The sequence below is a fragment of the Helianthus annuus genome, chromosome 1, assembly GCF_002127325.2.
Source record: "Helianthus annuus cultivar XRQ/B chromosome 1, HanXRQr2.0-SUNRISE, whole genome shotgun sequence".
Taxonomy (NCBI): Eukaryota; Viridiplantae; Streptophyta; class Magnoliopsida; order Asterales; family Asteraceae; genus Helianthus; species Helianthus annuus.
The window spans coordinates 58,931,942-58,951,821 of NC_035433.2; the positions used below are offsets into that span (position 1 = coordinate 58,931,942).

A 19,880-nucleotide genomic window follows, 5' to 3' on the forward strand; every position below is an offset into this window, starting at 1 on the left:
ATTTGATGCCACAAAACCCCGTTCATTTAATACCCTTTTGTTTTTAGGTTCCAAACAACCCGCCTAACATTCCCAAAACAGCACGCCCATTCAAGCCTATTTGTTTCGGCCCGTCTTTAAATGGTCTGGTCCCAGCTTTAATAATCCGTAAACTAGTTTTGGGTTCAAACCGAGTTGGTTCGGTCTCGACTCAATGAAAAGTATAGTCTAAACGTTTCACGACAGTCACGAATAAGTAATCAAGATAGCTTAATGGAGTTATTGCATAAATGATTTTGAGTAATCTAATAATATTTTTGCTAATGTGGTTTAGTTACTTTCGTTACTTCTATCCAATTTCTTTTTGTTTTGCTATCTTTAACCAAGTCTTCATGTTATTTTACCATTGATTCATTGTATGTGTTTTTTAACTGGAGCTTTGAGTAAGGTTTAGTATTACTATTTGGGCGTTGTTGCTGTTGGGCCGATGGGTAGGGGCTGGGAGGGATAGTGTTCCATGCAGCTAGGGGTGTGCACGGTTTGGTTCGGTTCGGTTATTAGCATTATCCGTAACCGTAACTGAAGTCATCGGTTAATCGGTTCGGTTAATTCGGTTAATTTTTCGGTTTTCGGTTCAGTTCGGTTAATAACCAATTAAAACAAGGGCTAATTTTTTGCTTAGAAATACATGTAATGGAGGTATAAATACATGAAATATGTATAAATACATGAAATGGATGTATAAATAAATGTAATGGAGGTATAAATAGATGTATAAATAAATGAAATGAAGGTATAAATAAATGAAATAGAGGTATTATTACATGAAATGAAAGTATAAAACATGAAATACATGAAATAGAGGTATAAGAGCTAGAAATATATAAAGAAATAAATGGTTCGATTCGGTTAATTTCGGTTAACCGATGGTAAAAAAATATCCGTTAACCGACTTTCGGTTAATTCGGTTTCGGTTAATTCCGGTTCGGTTTTATCAGTTTTCGGTTCAGTTTCGGTTAACGGTTCGGCTATTGCACACCCCTACATGCAGCCCAAGGAGTGGACGTATAACCTGTGTGTGGGCCGGCCCATGGCGGGTATGGAAAAGGCCAAGTAGGATAAGCAGAGGAGTAATTTTGTTGGCCCATATTGTTCCCGCGACCCCGTGAACTATTGATGTCATACCGAGATTGATCACGTGTTGATTCTGACCGGCTATCTTGAGTCGCAACTAGAGCAGTACCGGCGGCCTGAGCTGCGTTGCAAGTTTGAGCAGCTTTGCGTGATTCCGTCATGCATAGACGTGACCGAGTCTCATAGAAATCAGGGATAGGATTGGTTTGTTGAATGATAGTCGTCGTGCTTTCATGTTGTTCCGTGAGTCCCATGAGTAGTTGTAGTACCAACTGTTCCTCGGTAATGGGAGAGCCAACATTTGTTAGTTGATTGTAAATGTAAATGACTTTTAAAGCTTGACAGTAAGCATTTATTGAAGGGAATTGATCAACAAGGGCGGACCTAAAGTCAACCCAAGGTGGGCGGGCGCACCCCTGGAGAAAAAAAAATTTAGTGCTAAATTCCGTCGAAAATCCCGTCCGCACCCCTTGGAATTTTTCGTCCGCACCCCTTGGAATTTTTCGACCGCAACCTTGAAATTTTTCGTCCGCACCCCTTAGGTAAAAAGTGTTATCAATTTATATTTTAAACCCAAATACCCATACCTTTACCCACTTATAACTCCTAACTAGCTAGCCCACTAAGTCTTAGCCCATTAGCCAAACCCAACAATATTTTAAACTATAATAAAATAATTAAAGCCCAAAACCTTTAGAAATTCTCTCCCGCTCTCTCTCTCTCTTGCGTCCCTGCACTGCCAACGAACAACCTCACCCAGCGACTACAGTCCAGCAGCCGGCAACCACCGTAATCAGCCACCATACCACCGTCGTTTGACACCAAATCTAACCGGAATCCGAACACGAGTAAGTTTCTTTGTTATTTTGATGATTTTGGTTGATATTACAGGAGAAAAAAGGGTAATAAAGTTGTTAAATAGGTTTGAAATTTTTTGTGTTTTGACACTGTTTATGGTTGTTTAGATGATTTTTAGGGTGATTATGTTGTTTATATATTTTTAGGTTGATTATGTTGTTTATATATTTTTAGGGTGATTACAACTTATCTTATGATTTATAGGGCTTGAATAGTCGAAAGTTAAAATTGAAACATTATATGTTATGGAGCGATAAACTTATGTTATATAAAGAAAGAATTGCTTAAGAAATTAGTTTTAGATGATATTTTGGATAGATTTCAAAAAATGAAAACCCGCAGGGCGTCGACGTTTTAATTATGTTTGTAACAAGGTTTGACATGTTTTTGATGATTATATGAATTTAGTTTGATGTTCGTTTATTTTACATGACCCGACCCGACCCGATACGAACCTATTTTTTTACTTATATACCTACGAGCCTAAAATTTTTAAAAATGTTCCGCACCCCCATGAAAATATTCCTGGGTTCGCCACTGTTGATCAAGTCTTGTGTTGGTGAACTTATTTGTTTAAGTGAATAGTTCTGGTTGCTTTGTTATCTTGAAAGATGTTTGCGAGAGCCGTCCATGCCGCATATGCATTAATGTTTGGCTTAAGGATAGTGTGTAAGAGATCGGTGGAAATCGTCCCATAGATCCATTGTAAAACAATGGAGTTGAGACCAGTGGCAAATTCAAGAATTTTTTCATGGGGGTGCGGAATATTTTAAAAAATTTAGGCCGCCTAGATATATAAAGAAAAAATTTGGTTCGGGTTGGGTCGGTTCGGGTCATGTAAAAAAAACTAAAATCTTTAAGTGTTCAACCATCAATATTTCTTAATTTTCAAGTTTTGAATTTCAACTTTTCAAACCCTTTACTAGAATCATATAATCAATAAGAGATTAAAAGACAACAAACCTATCCTATAAAGACTAGAACAACCCCAAATTACCTCAAAACACATAAAAGTTTAAACTTTTTTAACCATTCCTATTATATCATGAGTCTTGAACAAAATCATATAAACATTAAAATAACAAAAAGAAAACAAAACATGTACCTATCCTTGGCCGGAATTAAGCTATTCTTGCCGTAATGTTGTAGTCGCCGTCGGGAGTAAGGGTGTCGTAGGTCGCTGGCAGTGAGGTGAGGCAGAGGGAGGGCGGGAGTCGCACAAAGCTGACAGTCAATTGGTTTTTTTTTTTTTTTTTTTGTAAATTGGACTGATTTTGTTTAATTAAAGTTGTATTTGGCTTGGGCTTGAATTGATATTAACTTATTGGGGCTTGATGGAATGAATTCCAGTTTTATTAAAGGGGTTAGTGGGCTAACTTGTTTACATAATTTGGTCGGGTTTTAATCCGTGTTCACAATTTTTATATAAATTCCTAACATTTTTTTCTAAGGGGTGCGGACGAAAATTTCCAAGAGGTGCGATTCGGGATTTTTCGCGGAAAATACCACTAAAATTTTTTTTAAGAGGGGCACCCGCCCACCCACGTCATAGGGTAGGTCCGCCCCTGGTTGAGACGTTCCCATGAAGGTGTAGAGGCAGTTGCTTTGTCCTTATCTTTGTTAGAAGATGATGTGGTAGCAAGTTGTTTATGGGGTAGATGATTGTAAACATCATATGATTTTCAATGGATTTTGAAGAATTCGGACCAGGCAGTGTAATGTCTGTTTTCAATATCAAGAGTGATAGGGATGAGAAATTTGATTGACTGCGGGATGTGAAGGAGTAGACATGATTGATTTGTGAAGAGATAGACAAGGTTAATGGTGGCGGCAGCAGAAGAAGAGGTAGGGGCGGATCCACATATATTGTTATCGGTTCACATGAAGCCACTGTGTTTCGAAATTTTTATTAAAATATATATATCAAATCTAGAAGGAACCCATAAGTATAATATCAAATGAACTAGTAGACAATAAAAACAATCGTCCCAGCCGATAAGGTGTGTGTTTTCACACTGGATCCTACGTTCGAATCTTCTCACGCATGGTTTTATAATTTTTATTTAATTTCTAAATGGTTTCTATAATTTTTATTTAATTTCTAAATACAGTAAAATCCAAATTAGGGTTCCACTAAAACAGCTAATCGACACACATTAACTTTGATTGGATCTGATTGATTAAGTTGATAATTGGTAGGAGATGAGATTTTGGATGTTTCTTTTTTGAACGGTGATTTCTTTTTGAGTGACCTAATATCACATCGCTTAAACGACGGCCCTAGCTAAGATTTGTACAGACTACGTTGTCTTACTCGGGTCTGTGCTGAGTTGGTCAGACTTGGTTACGGCGTTCCCCGGAAACCGTACTGCCTCCACACGAGTTGCCTCGCTGAAGTAACACCGGATGAAAACCGGGGTGCGCTCGGGATTGAACCCCCTCGGTGGGTTTGTCACCATCATTGCCCAACCACTGAGCATAATCCCAGGGTTATATCCATCACAATATGACACAAGTGGAAATTGAACTTAAGTCTTTGTTGGAAAACCCAAGTCTCTTATCACTAGGCCACAACCCACAAGTGGGGATGATGTTTTTAATTTTGCTCAATTTTACATGTTTTATTCAGTTATCGTAACTTTTTAGTTGTAGAATTAACAATTTATGGTAAACTTTTAATTTCTTAGTTTACAGTGTTTATTAGTTGGATTGGTGCATCTTTACATGTTAGTTTGCATGCTTATTGCTTGAAGCTTGATATGAAAAAAGTGATTGCTAATGGTGTTGAATTTTGATTTACCTTAATGAGATAACCAATTCATCTTTTTTTACTTACATTAGCGGAGATGCTTGATTGTTGAGGGATGAAAGGTAGGATTGCACTGCAGCCATCAACTATTAATTAACGTGTTAAACTATAAAAACATATATTTCCTCTTGTATTACGGTGTTGTACATATTATTTGGCATGTTACAATAAATAGTGCATAAGGTACACGTACATGTGTCGAGGCCTTTCCTTGCCTGGAACTGACAGGGTGGCGTGTGCCAAGACTAGGGGTGCAAACGAGCCGAGCGGCTCGCGAGCTACTCGAGATCGGCTCGAGAAAAAGCTCGAAACGAGCCGAGCCTTATCGAGCCCGAGCCGAGCTTGAGCCTCAAGACAAAGCTCGTTTGTTTATCGAGCCCGAGCTCGAGCCTCACATGTGAAGCTCGTTAGGCTCGTCGAGCCTTATCGAGCCTTACTGTAAACGAGCCGAGTCAAGTCGAGCTTATTAACTTGTTTACAAGTCGACCTCGAACCTAAAAATAAGCTTATTTAGTAAACAAGCCCGAGCCCGAGCTTTACTTATCGAGCTCGAAAGCCTAAAAAGTCTATTATTTATATTATTTTTATATAATATACTAATTAATAGATAATAAACGAGCCGAGCCCGAGCTTGATAAAATACAAACGAGCCGAGCTCGAGCCTGAGCTCTCATAAGTTAATCGAGCTCGAGCTCGAGCCTGGCCGAGCTCGGGCTCGTCTCGGCTCGTTTGCACCCCTAGCCAGGACCCTTCCCTTAAGTCACCCTATTGTTTTTTTTTTTTTTCTGAAAATCAAACTTCGTTAAAATACATCTTCGACCCAAACAGGTAAAAGGCCAATACAAAACAACACCCCTGACCTAAACGGGCAAAGGGCTTTAAGTTGACAATATATGAATTTTAAACATGCCTTTTAAGTTTTACCTAAGGGGATACAGAGTGGTGCGGTAAGGGTGAGCGGCAAGGGGGTTTGCTGCACGGGAACACCGCCGCCGACCCCCTTTGCCACTCGGTTTCAATCTTGATCGGTGACCAAATGCCGTTGCGGTGAAGGGAGGAAGGAGAGAGAGGGGGTGTGCGGTGGGGTCTATGCCATCTCTCAACCAATCACACCTTTTTCCTTTTTTTTAAAGTTATCACTTCACCAAGTGTCTAATCTGTGACAACCCTTAAAATTCCATGTATTCCGTACAATTTATTATTGATAATTAAAGTGCTTGACGACTGTGTGGAATTACTTAACTGCTCTCTGATTTCTGTGTTATACTTACATGTGCGTGTTAACATACTGGTAGTATACAGAAAAGTTACTAAATAGTCCGGTATATTCTCCTTTGTGTTAGGAATTAAAAGTGTTACAAAAATATATGTAATAGACACTTTATGGAATAATTAAACATTTTAACGAACCGGTATCAAACCGAACAATCGGACATTACCCGGGACACCAAATTTCTGCCAAACACATTGTTTAATTTCTTGGCTTGCCATGATCCTCGTTCACCATAACACCCACTAAAATATCTAGTAAACTAACTAAACTAAATATACACTTGAAATGAAACTAATATTTACCAACTTGTTAACAAATATTACAATTAACCCCCCCCCTAACCAATCGGTCACCATCACCACCCTATCTACACACCATACCTCAAAGATTTTTTCTTATTATTTTATTTGATGTCTTGCTTAAGGATATGAACAAAATATGTGAAGGTAAGGTTATAAGTATGGACCATATCTCACAAGATCACTTCATATCATCTCCTACACTCCACCACTTCATCTCACTCTCCTCTCTCTCTCTCTTCCTCTCAGTCACCCACAGCCGCCCCCATCACCCCCACTTCACAACCATCTTCATCCATTAAACAAGTTCCATCCAAGCTTTGAAAGTGATTCAATGAGGTTGCACTTGTGGAGCTTCAAAAGGAGCCTTGTTCTTGCTTCTTCATCATTTCTTTCTCATCATCTTCTTCACTAGATTCTACCCTATCCTTGTGCTAGTAGTAAGCTCTTGACAAACCCTTGTTCATCTTGTTTTTATGGCTAAATGATGTAGTATGATACTTATGTTTAAACACTAAATAACAAGAACCAAGAAGATGAACATAAAGCTTTATTAAAGATGAAACATGATGTTATAATGTTAGTATGAAGTTGTTTTGATATGTTGCTGGTTACTTGCTGATTACTTTTTAATGTTACATGTCGTTATTGATCGCTAAACTTGTTAACGGAATCAATCGAACACACTTTAGAATGTTAAAAGCTGAAACAGGATGGCTGTTTAGTGATTACAGCCAACTTCAGTTGGCTGTAACCAGACCTTAATAAAGCAGAAAATGTATTTTCTAAACTCTAGATTTATGTACTATGAAATACGGTTCTAATGGCACTGGAATCGTAATTTTTCGACTTCGTTTACTATTTTTAAAGTGTCATTCCGTAACAGCAGCTAGAGCTGCATTTTTCTGCTGAAAATATACGTTCTGTTTTCTGTCATAACTTGAGTTCTGTGTAGAGTTGGGTCATGAAACTGGTACTGTAGATGGATACTAATGTCGTAGTAATTGTCCCACTAGAATTTCGTCAATCCGACTTACAATGAATTTTTAGTGAATTATTCCGTGGGCTGCAGTCAGAAAATAATGAAGCTGATTGCAGTCCGAAAAATGATTTTTAGTAAAATATTGGTGATGAATGAGATCCCGATATTTTTACACAATAATATTTGGATCATTTAGCACTTTTTGTAAAAAGTTGGGAATTTTTGAAATAAGATAACTATTTTATTAAAATGCTCAAAAACAGCCCAGTTTTGGATATTTAAGTTGAAATGACATAAGTAGTAATTTGCATGTCTAAATGTCGAGTATGCTATCTGTGAATAATCTAACATGTTATGTGTCAAAAAAAGTGTTATGTGCAATGTCGTATGTTTATTTGTGAATGGGAATAGATGGGGAGGTTACATGGGCAAAAACCGTTAAAGTAATGCATGTTATGTGTTAGATCCGGGTAGGAACTTTGTGCTCTATTTGAAAACCACTAAATGACTAATTGGTAATCATATTAGGACGTGATTGACCGACCTTGACTGTTAGCTATACTTGAGAATCTAACCGAGCAAACCGAGGTGAGTTCACACACTTTCTAAGGCATGGGATTCCCGGTGGTTTGGGAATGGGTTAAAGAATTAAAACGCAATCTACATATCTTACTTAGGTAGGATATGTACGGCCATCCTCCTCGGGTAGGATGCCAGTATTTATCCTGCGTATTCTCTTTGGGAGAACTACGTACGTTCGTCCTCCTTGTGTAGGACAACAACCTTAAACTTACTAGACAAAACTCTATCATAAGTCCCTCATTTTATATCGACTTAATTGCCGAGGCCAATGGCGAGCGGGTCATTAGTTAATAGCGCTATTAGGTTTAACAAACCTCACACCATGCCAGTCGGACGGGCGTGTACTAATGGACTATGGCAAACCATCAGTGATGATAGACACTGATGTAGGGCACAACTTACTTGCGTAGTAGTCGATATCATACGGTCTAGTAGTTCACATGGGGAAGCCCCCACTAATCATAAATATGGTCTGGGTAATAAAGAATGAACTGGTTAATCTTACTTTCAACTAGGGGTAACCCCCACGGCAATTACGCCCACGAAAGACAAACCACGTTTTCAGAAACAACTTAAAACTAAACAACCAAACGTGAACTCACTCAACTTTGTTGTTGACTCGTTGTTACATGCCTTACAGGTCACTAAATGCTTGGAGCTTGCACGAGGAAGGAGTCGTTGTGGTGTACGGACTGTTATGTTCCGTGCTTAATATTTAAATCCTTAGGAACTTATTAAACTTGTGTTTTGAACTTTAACTTTTAAACTATGGACTTATGTTTTGGACTTTACGCTTATGCTTCCGCTGTTTAAATTAAAACTTGGTTAACTAGCTTTTGGTCACCAATCGTATTGTGGTTGGCTTTATTTACTTAAATACGTTGTTCAGTATGATTGGTGGCTTGATCCTGGTCATGTCACGCCTCCAAGCGGTGATACTCTATGGTGGATTTTGGGGGTGTTACATAATCATTGCCAACACTTTTCAGCATAGTTTAAACACTTTTTACTGATTGACATGGCGCACTCTGATTGGTTGATTTTTTAGTTTGCCACTCTCAAACATCTAACCACTCCTTATACCCTAAATGGGTTATTAATTCTAATTGCTTTTTTCTATTATTATTAAGCCTAAGGACCCGTGTATTACACGGGTTCATTAAAGATAATATCGCTTCATCATCGTTCTTTACATAAAATGTTATGTATATATGTCGTTTGAGTCCCTCTGTCAGTGTGCCGTCAGTTTGACTGTTTATGCCAGGGGTAAGACCGTCTTTTGGCATATATTAATAAAACTTTGCGTCCCTATGTTATGAGTGAAATATCAACCAGAGTCCCTAAATTCATTGCTTGCTTTTTTGTTAAGAAATCATTGATTTAATAATTAAAATTAAATCTTTTAATTAAGTATTAACTCTTTTTTAAATAAATGCAATCTAATAATTAACTATTTTTAAATAAATGCAATCTAATACTTAACTCTTTTTAAATAAATGCAATCTAATAATTAAATGTATACTATATATAACAAATTATTAAAGCCTATATTGTATATTAAATGTAAACTTTTAATAGATACAATACAGAGGCAAAACGTTACAGACTCGATAACAAAAGACCGTAACATACAATACAGAGACAAATGCAAATGTGGATCTTTACTGACGGGTGCACTTCGGAATGTAGCAGATATGAATGAATATAACCCAAGTGGTAGATATGTAATTAGAAAGCTCTGGAATTTCTAGGAAAATCAAAGAGCTACACTGGAGTTATAATCATTCATATCAATCACTTCCTTATGTGCACCGCACCATCTTATAGGAGGTTGTTAATTCTAATTGCTTTTTTCTATTATTATTATTATTGGTTTTTGGGGGTTAAAATAGATTTTGATCCTCAGTGTTATCAAGCTGAGGTCTCTACTTTCTGTTTAAATACTTTGATGTTTGTTATTATTTCATAAGTTAATAATTAGTTGTAAATAATTTTCATTTTGATAAAAACATGTATTAAACTGTTGCTCCTTAAGATTGCTACTTTTGTTTTACTGTCTTACTAGGTTAGAATCCCGTATATTACACGGGTTGAATAAATGTAATTGTATATATTAAATAATAAAAAGTTATATCTTTATAAACCTCGTATATTGTACGGGTTAAATAAATATAATTTTATATATCAAATAATAAAAAAATAATTTTATCTTTAAAAACCATGTGTATTACACAGATTAAATAAATGTAATTTTGTATACTAAAAACGTCGTATCTTAAAAAAAACCCTTGTATAATCGGGTTGAATAAATCTACCAAATAATAAAAATGTTACATCCTTAAAAACCCCGTATGTTACACGTGTTGAATAGATCTAAAAAAGAGTTATATCTTTAAAAAACGTGTGTATTACACATATTAAATAAATGTAATATTGTATATTAAATAATAAAAACACCGTATCTTTAAAAAACCCGTGTATAGTCGGGTTGAAAAATCTACCAAATAATATAAAAAAAAATTGTATCCTTAAAAACCCTGTTTGTTACACATGTTGAATAAACCTAATTTTACATAGCAAATGATAAAAGTTATATCTTTAAAAACTTCGTGTATTACACATGTTATATAAATGTAACTTTGTATAGTAAATAATAAAAAAAAGTTATATTTTTAAAAACCTCGCGTTTTACACGAGTTGAATAAATATAATTTTGTATACCAATTAATAAAAAAAGTTATATTTTTAATAAATTAGGATAACATTTAATATTAATTTATTATTTATATATTTAATATAAAATAAGTAGGAAATAGAGGTATTTGTTTTAAAAATATATTAAATTAACAATTTAGATTTGAGGATAATATTTTATTAAAGGATGATAAGATTTAATATTAATTTATTATTTATTTATTTAGTTAATATAAAATAAATATAGATTTGAGGATACCTTCTATGAATGACACGTGTCCAAAACTTAGTTTCTTTTATTATAGTAGATAGATTAAATAACCTAGCTACTCCCATTTATTTATTATTATTATTATTATTATTATTATTATTATTATTATTATTATTATTATTATTATTATTATTATTATTATTATTCTATTTAATGAACTGTTGATTGTTAATTATATCACATGATCATATGCAATATTATTAGGTTACTTTAAAAGGTTTTCAAGAATTAGAGTTGAAAATGCTAAGCCCGTGTGTGGAGCGTGTCTTATCGTCGATCTTGGTGAAGAGCCACAGGACTAACTAGTTATGCTAATAAGGCCACCTGGGGTGGCAACCAATTTGTCCGTAATAAAAGAATATCACGCGTGGACTTATACAAAACACCATCGCCAATAAAAAGGATCACGCGTCAATCAGAAAACGCGTTATATTTTTGACGCGTTGAGTTTTGATTGTTGTGGGAGAAATTGTTGGTTGGGGGGAAATTGTTGGGTGTGGTGGTGAGTGATGACCATTTCCACTAAAAAAGTTGTGAGTGATGGAATAATGGTTGATGTCATGTCGGAACTTGACTGGATGTCAGGACGAGGACGGGGGAGGGGGGGGGGCACGGTGTGTGCTTCGTCGCCGGGCCTGGACGGGTGGAGGACGTTCCCAATACCGTCTAGCCTTATGTTCATTCATATCAATAGCATAAACACACTTTTAACGAACATAACCGAAAATATATTATTTTAAAATAAGGTAGAATAATAGCAAGTTATAGTGTTGATCCATGTAGTTTGGAGAATTTTCCAGATTAGTCAATAATTCTAGATTTTACGTATTTGATTCTTAATAGCACTGTTTGCTTTCAAAGTTGGACCCTAGTTTTTTTAACGAGGAGACGTACCTTCATTTATCAATCTGTTGATTCTTTTATACATGTGGAAATATTATAAGATCTTTATTATTCTATGGATCCCTCATACTATCATTGACTTTTGTTCATTAACCACAAATTTCTTGCTTATTTTATTACACATGGTCCAATTTGTCACAATATAAAATAGGTTGTTTTGCCACACATTCCCTACCTTTTGTAGTTACAGGTGTGGAAAAAGTAATTTCTTACAATTAAACCATTCTTGAAATATGATAAGAGTTTAATATCATTTATACAAATGTAATTTGGACAATGGTAAAGAAAAAAAATTATTAAATTGTAACACAAAAAAATCAATTGAAAATATAATTAAACAATTTGAAAAACAACGTTCACGCATGTTTCATTATTTTATTTCCCTAAATAGACTGTAATTATTAAAACTGTGTAATTAATATACCTTTTTTAATATCATCAAAACTAAATAAATAAAACCCATCAGCATGCATCATTCATTCATATTTGTAATTGAAGTAACATCATCATAAAATCGAAACATCATCAACCCCACATTCTTTGAAAATAAAAACATTCCTCTTAAAAAAAGTTAGTTTCATGATAATAATTAAAAGCCTTAATTACCACCATTTCCGCCGTTTCCACCACAAGCACCACCACTGTGCCCTTCACCGTGCCTTGCTCCGCCATGACCACCGTCGTTTCCACCACCACCGTGCCCTCCGCCGTGCCTTGCTCCGTCGTGACGACGGCCACCACCAAAATCGGGTAGCAAACCACCGTTACCGTTACCGTTAGGTTTAGCATATCCGTTACCCGGAGTGATGGTGTAACTGATAATGCGGGCGACAGCTAACAAGAGATGCAAGTACCTACGAGCAGTAGCTTTAGCCTTAGGTTTCTGGTTCTGGGTGGCTTCGGGAAGCTGCTTCTTCTGGTGGTCACAAGGTGTGAGAGGGATGTAGCTCTATAGCTCAGCTAGATCAAACCCCGAAGAGGTATGCACACAGTGTGCGATCGAAATGGTTTTTGGGACCACCACTTTGGTTTCCGGCGGCGACGGCTCTGCTGGCTTCGGCCCATCAGCAGCTTCAGGGTTTGTTTTCGGCGCCATTCTTGGAAACGCCCGGAGTTTCCATATCCAACGGTTCAACCTGGAAACCACCATTGCTTCTAGCGTTTTTCAGGGGCTTTTCTTTGGATTTGGGGGTGAGTGGTGACACCGACATCACCTCACTTATTTATACACAACTTTTAAATCGATCTTCATCGTGTAACCCACATTTGATGTTTCTAAATTCTATAAAACTAATCATAGGAAATACTTATTCTAATCTATGCTAGAAAAAAAGTTTTGTTATGGTATTGATGCGTGTTAGTGTATATATGTTTTTAGATATATATTTAAGCCCTTTTTACACTTTTAGCCAAGTTTTAAATTTATAAAACACGATATTTACTAACACTAAACACACATATGGGCAAGTGCACCCATCGTGGACGTAGTATAGTGTTGGTAAGATACCGAGGTCGTCCAAGGACACAAGAGCTTTTAATACCGGTTTATCCTCAACGTCTAATCAAATCAAAAAAGGTTAGAAAAATGTTTTAAACTAAGAAAAATAAAAACTAACTAAATGCTGAAAATAAAAATAAAATAAAAACAGATAGACAAGATGAATCACTTGGTTCCGACACGTGTATTAGTATAACCTTTGATTATTTTCGCACTTTTGCACTTGTTTAAGAGATTATCTTAGTTATTGTAGTAGGCCCCTCTTTTGAAGGCGACGTTACCCTCAACCCAGTAGTTTGAGTCAGCAAGGATACAATCCTAAAGGGTCGGATTATTGAAAGATAATGAATTAAGTTATTAATGCAAATTATGGTAGGTCCCGCTTTTGGCGGTGACGTTACCCTCGGCTAAGTAGTCTGAGTCAGTAGGGATACAGTCCTAAATAGCCGGGTTATAGTATTAATAGTAGTTAACTTATGAGGGGGTCAAAGAGTTTGGATCCCCGCCATCCAATACCTATGGGCATTGAAGGAGATCCTACTAAATTTGACCCAGGTCCCAAGCAGGACCTCTAAACGCTGAACAAGGGCAAGACCCTTACCAAACCGTTCCCTTAACCCCCGACCAGGTAGCCAACATACCTCCATATAGACCGTGGAGATATGAATGGTGAAAATCTTTTATTTTATATAGACAGTAAAATAACGCCAAGACACCACGGACAAACGATAAGGAAAGATCACCTTCAACATAAGTAACTAGTTATTAAAGTCATTAATACAAAACCAAATAAAAAGTGCAAAAGATTAAAAATAAAAAGTATTATACTAAACACTTGTCTTCACCAAGTGATGTAAGAGACTTAGGCAAACATGGCCTTGATTGTCAAGAACTCTTACGATCAATCTTGGATCCCGAGACGACTCACACACTCTACGATGGACAATGGATGATGGTGGTGGATGATGGTTTTATGGTGGTGGTGGGTGGTGGATGAAGTGTGAGAGAGGTGGTGTGCCAAGGGATGAGAAAGAATGAAGCCAAGCTCCTCTATTTATAGGCTGAACAGAAGGCTGGACACGGCCCCGTGTCCGCTGGACACGGCCCCGTGCCCGCCTGACACTCTCTCTCTTCATTAATTGTAATTGCGAATTACAATTAATGCGCCTGCTGTACTTTCACCACGCCCCCGTGCTCGCTGGACACGGCCCCGTGGTGGGCAATGGAAGCTTCTACTGGTTTGTCTTTTCTGCTGCTTCCTGGGCACGCCCCCGTGTTCGCTGGACACGGGGCGTGTTCAGACTCTGTTTCCTTCTTTTTGCCTTGGGAGGTGCCGTTGAGGGTCCGGGCAGTCCACTTTTGTTCCTTTTCTTGTATTTATGGTAGAATTAGTTGTCTTTTTACTTCTTTTGTGATTTTGAGCTCATTTCATCCTGAAAATACAAAAGGAAGACAAAAACACTCTTTTTCCAACATTAGTACTTAAAAAGGGTTAGTTTTATGCCTTAATTGATGTGTTTTATATGTTGCATTTTACACACATCAAATACCCCCACACTTGAACTTTTGCTTGTCCTCAAGCAAAACTCTTTAAATGTGGCTTCCACTCCCAAATGGAATAGGTAGAAGAGAAGTTTTTTAGCTTGTCCTAGAGTGTCGGGAATCCAAGGTTTTTATAGGCTTTATTTTTATTTATTTACAATCCTATTCGTTATGATTTATTTTGAACTTTTCATAAGATAAACTACTTAGTTGGGCATAACATGCCTTATTAAAATTCCATTTATATACAAGTTCACATACCTCACGGGAGATCACTCAACACTCGGCCGAAGGTGTATATTTTAGTGAATCACTCGAGAGCGGCACGGAACTTACGTATTTCCATAGGCTTGCCAAGCAATCAATCCTCCTTCTTTTTAACTTTTTACCTTTGTAAATATCAAGAGGACTTTTTGGGTGAAGGCTTGGGTTTAAAGGTGGGTGGTCGGTTAGTGGTTAGTAAAAAGGCGAAAATCGTAGCAAGCGTCGGTTTTCGTAAAATACCTTGTTTTTAGTGACTTATTATTTTTGAAGTATTTCTCCAAACAAGCTTTTTATAGCTTTTGTTTGTTTTTTTGACTTCATCATCATTTTTTTTTTTTTTTTTTTGATGTCACATGAAAGGGTAAGTTGACGAAAAACCGAGCTTGTTACTAAAATAAAGGGAAAAAAAATGAAAAAGGTTTTTAAGGTGGGTAAAAATGGTTTTTGGGGTAATGAAATGAAAGGTTTAGGCTCAAAGGGGCTATCTAGGGGGATTTTGGGTAGGTAAAAAAAATGAAAAATAATGGTTTTGAAAGAAAAATAGTTAGTCCTAATGCCTCCATCATTTACTTACTTGGGTTTAAGTTGGTAAGGACCGGGAATGTATCGTCGTGGCAAGTTCTAGATTTGTAAGGACCGAGCGGCTATTCACACAAGAAACGAAAAATGAGCATTTAATCTAAATATGTGTATTTTTATGCTCAATAAAGGCTCAAAACTCACTTTTGTGGGAATGGGTTTTTAATGTGACCAAGCATATATAATCGAATTTTAAACTAGACTTGTTATGCCGTTTCATAATTTTCTTATGTTGGTTCCTTTTTTTATCACGACGCTATCGGTTGTAAACTTGTAAAAATATAACCTTTTTAGAACTTGTTATTCCCATCTTAAACTAAGACAAGTAAATAAAAAAAATGAAAAAGTTTTTGAAAAAATTTGGGGTGTTTAGCGGTTCCAATAGAGTTTTGTGTAAGGCTTGTGTTTAGGATTTTACAAAATTTCAAGGTTTTAGCATCCCCCCCACACTTAAATTACACATTGTCCTCAATGTGTCCAAAAACAATATTTTTGGGTGATTAAAATGTATAAAAGTGTGTTAAAAAGCAAATATTTATGTTACTGGCACTCTGGACACGGCCCCGTGTTCACCGGGCACGGCCCCGTGGTCAAGTGCCAGTAACAAAAATTTCAGAATTGAAACAGAAGCCTGGACACGGGGGCGTGTCCGCTGAACACGGCCCGTGTCCAGTTACCTGAACTGGTGATTTTTCTGCAGGGGCTCAGCACGGGGCCGTGTTGGTTGGGCACGGCCCGTGTTGAGCCTTCTGTAATGGAGATTTTTGTCGGGTTGCTCTGTTCTTCATGCATGGTTCCATTTTTCTCGTTCCCTTTTTCATCCATTACCACCATGAGTGTGTTTTATTCTGCAAAAATTAAAAGATTAAACTAAACTAAACTAAGGATAGATCCGCGGAATGCCTCCGTGGTGCGCCACGTTTATAAGGGTCCTTGGCTAGACCCGATTTCTGGTTATATCTCTTCTGAGTGGAGTGCCTTGCTTCCCAAGTTACACCGTCGGAGAGCGGCATCCAAGCTCGAATCAATAACCTTCATGTAATTGACTGGGTCGTCGTCCTCTATTTTCTTCCCAACTCCGAACTTCACCTCATCGTCCCCATACCTCAAAGTCAGTGTCCCTTCGTTCATGTCTACCACTGCTTGTGCTGTGGCAAGGAAGGGTCTCCCTAAGATAAGGGGGACCTCGGTGTCTTCCTCCATGTCGAGTATGACAAAGTCAACGGGATAAACGAATTTGCTTACCCTTACCAAGACATTTTCGATGACACCTTGCGGGAATTTGACTGATCGATCAGCAAGTTGTATGCTTATTTTTGTAGGGCTCGTGGTTCCCAAGCCAAGCCTTTTGAACATTGATGAGGGCATGAGGTTAATGCTAGCCCCTAAGTCGGCCAAGGCATTGCGAACGGGTGATTCCCCTATTGAACATGGAATCGTGAAACTTCCGGGATCGATTTTCTTTTGGGGTAGTTTATTGAGTACGAGGGCAGAGCATTCTTCGCCTAAATTAACTAATTGCAAATTTTCAATTTTCTTTTTATGTGTAAGGAAGTCCCTCATAAATTTAGAGTATTTGGGCATTTGGGTTAGGACTTCGATAAAAGGAATATTGATATGCAATTGTTTTAACAAACTTTCGAATTTTGCGAATTGCTCATTGGTTTTTTGACGAATTAACCTACCGGGGTACGGAACTCGAGGAGCCTTGATAGGCTCTGGTGATGGGGGAGAGTCCTTTTCCTGCGGATGTGTTGGCGTTGTTTCTTCCGCCGCTGGAGGTACTTCTGCAGGCCCTACGGTGCGGTTTCGTAGTGTGATGAGGTGAACTTGCGCCTTTGGGTTTGTTTCGGTATTGCTAGGTAATGCGCCTTGCGGTCTCTCGGAAAAATTTTGTGCTAGTTGATTTATTTGTTTTTCTATGTTTTGAATGCTAGCTTGTTGATTCCTAAAATTAGATTCTAATTGTAGAAATCTTTCCGAGTTTTTCTTATCAGTGTCGGAGATGAGGCGAGATATAGTATCTTCGAGCCTTTCTCGTCCACCTTGTTGTTGAGTGAAATTTTGTGACTCATTCCTTGATTGCTGAAAGTTTGTTCGTTGGGTTTGTTGGTTACTACTATTGCCGGTTTCCCTCCAACCAAGGTTTGGGTGGTTTCGCCATCCTTGGTTGTAGGTTCCCGTTGGAGGACCCCGACGGCCTAGGTCTATTATCAATGTAGTTTACCATTTCTTGTTGATCGTCCGTTTCTTTCATGCAACTCCAATTTTCATGTGACCCACCACACCCCTCACAAGCCATAACCGAGACTGTTTTTGTCATTTCTAATTTTTTTATTTTTGAAGAAAGGGCCTCGATTTGGGCTTGTAAAGAGGTGCTTTCGTCGACCTTATGGGCGCCCGGGGCGATAGACTTATTTCCCCGGGGAGTGTGCCATTGAAAATTGGTTTGAGCAATTTCCTCAATTTGATTATATATTTCGTGTGGGCGTCGATTACCTAAAAGTCCCCCGGAGCTAGAATCAAGTGTCTGCCTAGTATGTGGCAACAATCCATTGTAGAAAGTGGATACTTGTTGCCATATTGCGAGGCCGTGATGGGGGCACTTGCGTAATAGCTCCTTGAACCTTTCCCAAGTTTCATATAAGGATTCCCCGTCCTCTTGTGAGTATTTATTAATTTCAGCCATTAATTTAGCAGTTTTAGAAGGAGGGAAATACTTATATAGAAATTTTTGGGCTAGTTCATCCCAGGTGTTTACCGATCCAGCTGGGAGGGTGTTGAGCCAAGCTTTCGCTCGGTCTTTCAGTGAGAATGGAAACATACGGAGGCGGATGGCGTCGTTTGATGCCCCATTGATCCGAAAGGTATCACATATTTCTAAGAAATTAGTTATATGTAGATGGGGATCCTCGTCCGCAAGCCCGTGAAAGGTTGCGGAGTTTTGGAGCATTTGTATCAAGTGCGGTCGAAGTTCGAAGTTATTGGCTTCGACATTCGGGGCATTGATAGCGGCGCCTAGATTACCTACGGTGGGCCGTAAATAATCCATGAGGGTACGTTGGTCCGCCATTGGGGGTGGATCACCCGAAACCTTCTCTTGGTTTTTGGCTTTTAACCTTTTTCTGAGAAAGCGTTCGGGTTCTTCTAGCGGTTCTTTTATGTCTTTATTGGAACTGGAGCTCATACACTACGTGAGGATGGTGTCGGGTTCCAAGTCCTGCAATAAAAACAAAAAAGAATGTCGGTCAGAAGGTTCACCACGGCCCCGTGTTGAGCGAACACGGCCCCGTGGTCGGAAATACAGTGATTGTTTTCCAGACCCCAGTTACTGGAAGTTAGACACGGCCCCGTGTTGCACCGGCACGGCCCCGTGGTCAGCCTTCTGTAACTTGAAAAACAAAAACTGCCAGTAACTTTGCTGAGCACAGCCCGTGTCCGACCAGGCACGGCCCCGTGCTGAGCTCTGCAGAAGCTAAAAATCTAAGAAAAAATCCTAAAAAATTAAAGAAAAATAAAAATATGATTAGGCCGTTGATTCCTAACTTTCTTAAAATCCTTGTGTCCCCGGCAGCGGCGCCAAAAACTTGATGCGTGTTAGTGTATATATGTTTTTAGATATATATTTAAGCCCTTTTTACACTTTTAGCCAAGTTTTAAATTTATAAAACACGATATTTACTAACACTAAACACACATATGGGCAAGTGCACCCATCGTGGACGTAGTATAGTGTTGGTAAGATACCGAGGTCGTCCAAGGACACAAGAGCTTTTAATACCGGTTTATCCTCAACGTCTAATCAAATCAAAAAAGGTTAGAAAAATGTTTTAAACTAAGAAAAATAAAAACTAACTAAATGCTGAAAATAAAAATAAAATAAAAACAGATAGACAAGATGAATCACTTGGTTCCGACACGTGTATTAGTATAACCTTTGATTATTTTCGCACTTTTGCACTTGTTTAAGAGATTATCTTAGTTATTGTAGTAGGCCCCTCTTTTGAAGGCGACGTTACCCTCAACCCAGTAGTTTGAGTCAGCAAGGATACAATCCTAAAGGGTCGGATTATTGAAAGATAATGAATTAAGTTATTAATGCAAATTATGGTAGGTCCCGCTTTTGGCGGTGACGTTACCCTCGGCTAAGTAGTCTGAGTCAGTAGGGATACAGTCCTAAATAGCCGGGTTATAGTATTAATAGTAGTTAACT

General features: G+C 37.8%; 1 non-coding gene across 1 annotated transcript; it reads left to right on the top strand.

Annotated features, from left to right (window-relative positions):
• Positions 1 to 18,255: 18,255 nt before the first annotated feature.
• Positions 18,256 to 18,362, top strand: LOC118482945. The gene has a single exon (XR_004869303.1). It is a non-coding gene; the product is annotated as a small nucleolar RNA R71 (small nucleolar RNA).
• Positions 18,363 to 19,880: the final 1,518 nt, after the last annotated feature.